Genomic DNA, 6,233 nt, shown 5'->3' with positions numbered 1-6,233 from the left:
CTGACCAAAAAGTGTCCTTCTAACATGCTTTCAGAATAGACCATGCTGGATATATTCTATGATGGTCTGTCTGAATTAACTAAGATGTCATTGGATACTTCTGCAGGTGGATCCATTCACCTAAAGAAAATGCCTGCAGAAGCTCAAGAACTCATTGACATGGTTGCTAACAACCAGTTTATGTACACTTCTGAGAGGAATCCTGTAAGTAATGGGACGCCTCAAAGGAAGGGAGTTCTTGAAATTGATACTCTGAATGCCATATTGGCTCAGAATAAAATATTGACTCAGCAAGTCAATATGATTTCTCAGAGTCTGAATGAAATGCAAGCTGCATCCAACAGTACTCAAGAGGCATCTTCTGAGGAAGAAGCTTATGATCCTGAGAACCCTGCAATAGCAGAGGTGAATTACATGGGTGAACTCTATGGAAATACCTATAATCCCTCATGGAGAAATCACCCAAATATCTCATGGAAGGATCAACAAAAGCCTCAACAAGGCTTTAATAATGGTGAAAGAAACAGATTTGGCAATAGCAAACCTTTTCCATCATCCACTCAGCAAAAGACAGAAAATTCTGAGCAGAATCCATCTAGCTTAGCAAATTTAGTCTCTGATCTATCTAAGGCCACTCTGAGTTTCATGAATGAAACAAGGTCCTCCATTAGAAATCTAGAGGCACAAGTGGGCCAGCTGAGTAAGAAGATCACTGAAACTCCTCCTAGTACTCTCCCAAGCAATACAGAAGAGAATCCAAAGAGAGAGTGCAAGGCCATTTATATAACCATCATGGCCGAATCCAAGGAGGAAGACCTCCTGGGACGTCCAGTGATCAATAAGGAGTTTCCCTTTGAGGAACCAAAGGAATCTGAGACTCATCTAGAGACCATAGAGATTCCATTGAACCTCCTTATGCCATTCATGAGCTCTGAAGAGTATTCTTCTTCTGAAGAGAATGAAGATGTTACTGAAGAGCAAGTTGCCAAGTTCCTTGGTGCAATCATGAAGCTGAATGCCAATTTTTTTGGTAATAAAACTTGGGGAGATGAACCTCCCCTGTTCACCAATGAACTAAATGCATTGGATCAACTGAGATTGCCTCAGAAGAAACAGAATCTTGGAAAGTTCCTAATACCTTGTACCATAGGCACCATAACCTTTGAAAAGGCTCTATGTGACCTTGGGTTAGGAATAAACCTCATGCCATTCTCTGTAATGGAGAAACTGGGAATCTTTGAGGTACAAGCTGCTAAAATCTCATTAGAGATGGCAGACAATTCAAGAAAACAGGCTTATGGACAAGTAGAGGACGTGTTAGTAAAGGTTGAAGGCCTTTACATCCCTGCTGATTTCATAATCCTAGATACTGGGAAGGATGAGGATGAATCCATCATCCTTGGAAGACCCTTCCTAGCCACAGCAAGAGTTGTGATTGATGTTGACAGAGGTGAACTAGTCCTTCAATTGAATGAGGACTCCCTTGTGTTTAAAACTCAAGGTCATCCTTCTGTAAACATGGAAAAGAGGCACAGTAAGCTTCTCTCACAGCAGAGTCAACCAGAGCCCCCACAGTCAAACTCTAAGTTTGGTGTTGGGGAGTCTCAACAATGCTCTGAACATATGTGAGGCTCCATGAGAGCCCACTGTCAAGCTATTAACATTAAAGAAGCGCTTATTGGGAGGCAACCCAATTTTTATTTATCTAATTTATTTTCATTCTTATTGTTTTTTTTCATGTTTTCTTAGGTTCATGATCATGTGGAGTCACAAAATAAATATAAAAATTAAAAACAGAATCAAAAACAGCAGAAGAAAAATCACACCCTGGAGGAAGGACTTACTGGCGTTTAAACGCCAGTAAGGAGCATCTGGCTGGCGTTCAACGCCAGAACAGAGCATGGATCTGGCGTTGAACGCCAGAAACAAGCAGCATCCTGGCGTTTAGACGCCAGAAATGCACACTGAGGAAAGCTGGCGCTGAACGCCAGAAACAAGTATAAAACTGGCGTTCAACGCCAGAAACATGCTGCATCTGGGCGCTGAACGCCCAGAACAAGCATCAATCTGGCGTTTAAACGCCAGAGTTGCATGCAAAGGCATTTTACATGCCTAATTGGTGCAGGGATGTAAATCCTTGACACCTCAGGATCTGTAGACCCCACAGGATCCCCACATACCTCCACTCACCTTTCCTCCTCATAATCCTATATCTCTCTTCCCCATCACCCCTTCACCACTCACATCCATTTCTTCTTCTTCTTCTATTCTTTCTTCTTTTGCTCGAGGGCGAGCAACATTCTAAGTTTGGTGTGGTAAAAGCATAGTTCTTTTTTTGTTTTTCCATAACCATTGATGGCACCTAAGGCCAGAGAAACCTCTAGAAAGAGGAAAGGGAAGACAAAAGCTTCCATCAAGGGTCTATAGCTCAATGGTAGAACATTTGACTGCAGATCAAGAGATCCCTGAGATACCTCAGGGGATACAATTTCCTCCACATAATTATTGGGAGCAACTAAGGATAGGAGCACCAAGAGCACTCCATCATCCTCCATGAAATTAGAGAAGATCAAAAATCAATGAAGGAGGAGCAACCAAAACAAGGAAGAGACATAGAAGAGCTCAAGGACATCATTGGTTCCTCAAGAAGGAAATGCCACCATCACTAAGGTGGATTCATTCCTTGTTCTCACTTTCTCTGTTTTTCGTTTTCTTTATGTTAAGTGCTTATCTATGTTTGTGTCTTATTACATGATCATTAGTATTTAGTAACTATGCCTTAAAGTCATGAATGTCCTATGAATCCATCACCTCTCTTAAATGAAACATGTTTTAATTCAAAAGAACAAGAAGTACACGAGTTTCGAATTTATCCTTGAACTTAGTTTAATTATATTGATGTGGTGACAATACTTTTTGTTTTCTGAATGAATGCTTGAACAGTGCATATGTCTTTTGAAGTTGTTGTTCATGAATGTTAAATATGTTGGCTCTTGAAAGAATGATGACAAGGAGACATGTTATTTGATAATCTGAAAAATCATAAAATTGATTCTTGAAGCAAGAAAAAGCAGTGAATACAAAAGCTTGCAGAAAAAAAAATATAGGCAAAAATAAAAGAAAAAAAAGAAAAAGCAAGCAGAAAAAGCCAAAAGCTCTTAAAACCAAAAGGCAAGAGCAAAAATCCAATAACCCTTAAAACCAAAAGGCAAGGGTAAATAAAAAGGACCCCAAGGCTTTGAGCATCAGTGGATAAGAGGGCCTAAAGGAATAAAATCCTGGCCTAAGCGGCTAAACCAAGCTGTCCCTAACCATGTGCTTGTGGCGTGAAGGTGTCAAGTGAAAACTTGAGACTGAGCGGTTAAAGTCAAGGTCCAAAGCAAAAAAGAAGAGTGTGCTTAAGAACCCTGGACACCTTTAATTGGGGACTTTAGCAAAGCTAAGTCACAATCTGAAAAGGTTCACCCAATTATGTATCTGTGGCATTTATGTATCCAGTGGTAATACTGGAAAACAAAGTTCTTAGGGCCACGGCCAAGACTCATAAAGTAGCTGTGTTCAAGAATCAACATACTGAACTAGGAGAATCAATAACACTATCTGAACTCTGAGTTCCTATAGATGCCAATCATTCTGAACTTCAATGGATAAAGTGAGATGCCAAAACTATTCAAGAGGCAAAAAGCTACAAGTCCCGCTCATCTGATTAGAGCTATGTTTCATTGATAGTTTGGAATTTATAGTATATTCTCTTCTTTTTATCCTATTTGATTTTCAGTTGCTTGGGGACAAGCAATAATTTAAGTTTGGTGTTGTGATGAGCGGATAATTTATACGCTTTTTGGCATTGTTTTTAGTATGTTTTTAGTAGGATCTAGTTACTTTTAGGGATGTTTTTATTAGTTTTTATGTTAAATTCACATTTCTGGACTTTACTATAAGTTTGTGTATTTTTCTGTGATTTCAGGTATTTTCTGGCTGAAATTGAGGGACTTGAGCAAAAATCAGATTCAGAGGTTGAAGAAGGACTGCTGATGTTGTTGGATTCTGACCTCTCTGCACTCAAAGTGGATTTTCTGGAGCTACAGAACTCAAATTGGCGCGCTTCTAATTGCGTTGGAAAGTAGACATCCAGGGCTTTCCAGAAATATATAATAGTTCATACTTTTTTCGATTTTAGACGACGCAAAAGGGCATTGAACGCCAGTTCTACGCTGCAGTCTGGAGTTAAACGCCAGAAACACGTCACGAACCAGAGTTGAACGCCAAAAACACGTTACAACTTGGCGTTCAACTCCAGAAGAAGTCTCTGCACGTGTAAACTTCAAGCTCAGCCCAAGCACACACCAAGTGGGCCCCGGAAGTGAATTTATGCATCAATTACTTACTTCTGTAAACCCTAGTAGCTAGTCTAGTATATATAGAACTTTTTATCATTGTATTCGCAGTCTTGGTTACTCCGGTTTCCCTCTGGGGCCGAGACCAATGAACTCCATTATCACTTATGTATTTTCAACGGTAGAGTTTCGACACACCATAGATTAAGGTGTGGAACTCTGCTGTTCCTCATGAATTAATGCAAAGTACTACTATTTTTCTATTCAATTCAACTTATTCCGCTTCTAAGATATTCATTCGTACTTCAATATGAATGTGATGAACGTGACAATCATCATCATTCCCCCACGAACGCGTGCCTGACAACCACTTCTGTTCCACCTTAGATTGAATGAGTATCTCTTGGATCTCTTAATCAGAATCTTCGTGGTATAAGCTAGATTGATGGCGGCATTCATGAGAGTCCGGAAAGTCTAAACCTTGTCTGTGGTATTCCGAGTAGGATTCAGGAATTGAATGACTGTGACGAGCTTCAAACTCGCGAGTGCTGGGCGTAGTGACAGACGCAAAAGGATAGTAAATCCTATTCCAGTATGATCAGGAACCTCCAGATGATTAGCCATGCAGTGACAGCGCATTGGACCATTTTCACAGAGAGGATGGGATGTAGCCATTGACAACGGTGATGCCCTTACATAAGGCTAGCCATGGAAAGGAGTAGGATTGATTGGATGAAGATAGCAGGAAAGCAGAAGTTCAGAAGAACGAACGCATCTCTATACGCTTATCTGAAATTCTCACCAATGATTTACATAAGTATTTCTATCTTTATTTTCTGTTTATTATTATTATTATTCGAAAACTCTATAACCATTTGATATCCGCCTGACTGAGATTTGCAAGATGACCATAGCTTGCTTCATACCAACAATCTCCGTGAGATCGACCCTTACTCACGTAAGGTTTTATTACTTGGACGACTCAGTGCACTTGCTGGTTAGTTGTATCGAAGTTGTGACAATTTATGAATTAAGATTAGAGCACCAAATTTTTTGGAGCCATTACCAGGGATCACAATTTCGTGCACCAGTACCTTATGGAGAGGAGAACCCTCATGCCTCACATGGCCACACTCCTTGGATTCTACAGAAAAAACGCTCCTAATCAGGGAGAACAACAAGAACAAGAAGTGAAATTTGCGGGAACTGTGGAGGTTTTCTTTGACCAGAGGGATGCCAATACTTCCATGCCTTCTCCGCTTTCTCTGATGGAGAATTGGAGACGCGCCGTCGTCGTTTGGGATGCTTGGAGGTACTACCGACGACGGATAAGACCAGAGGATTCCTTCACAGAAAAGGAGAGGAGAAAGGATAGAGGAGAGGAGAAAGGGGGTTAGAGTTGCATTCTAAAAAAAATCAAATTGAATATGAGGGTTAGGATTGTATTTTAAAATTAAGTGTATTTTTGTTATTTTAACTTTTTTTGTCTCTAACCAAACAGGATATTGAAACATAATTCAGTCATGTGCACCTCTACACCAAACACAATACTGATATTTATTTTTATTTCTATCTTTCAGTATCTGTCTTTCACTCTTAATTTTTCTGTCTCTATTTCGCAAACAAACGCTATCTAATACTCGTGTTTTTCCTTCTTTACCTGAGGTAATAATAAGAGTAGTTATATAGGTGCTGAACAAGAAAATCTCAAGCTCAAATGAAACGTGTACTAGAAGACAATGACTTTCACAAGAAAAAGGCCGCCAAACCAAAAAATTCCACCAAATCCTGTAGGTTTCGGTAGAGCAGAACGGGCCAGCTTGTAGGGCCGAATGTTTTTTCTTTCTTTTACAAAAGAGCATTAAGTACTATAAGAATATACATAAATTAAAAATT

At 39.8% G+C, this 6,233-nt stretch overlaps 1 long non-coding RNA gene across 1 annotated transcript in view; it reads right to left on the bottom strand.

Moving 5' to 3' along the window:
- Positions 1-5,773, bottom strand: part of LOC110272329 — a 10,178-nt gene extending 4,405 nt beyond the window's left edge. Inside the window, exon 1 of the long non-coding RNA XR_002363598.1 lies at positions 5,432-5,773. This is a non-coding gene — a long non-coding RNA (uncharacterized LOC110272329). The remainder of the gene's footprint in view (positions 1-5,431) is intronic.

This window comes from Arachis ipaensis, chromosome B05 (assembly GCF_000816755.2).
Source record: "Arachis ipaensis cultivar K30076 chromosome B05, Araip1.1, whole genome shotgun sequence".
NCBI classification, from domain to species: domain Eukaryota; kingdom Viridiplantae; phylum Streptophyta; class Magnoliopsida; order Fabales; family Fabaceae; genus Arachis; species Arachis ipaensis.
The sequence above is the reverse complement of the archived record's forward strand: the minus strand, read 5'-3'. Positions and strand labels throughout refer to the sequence as shown.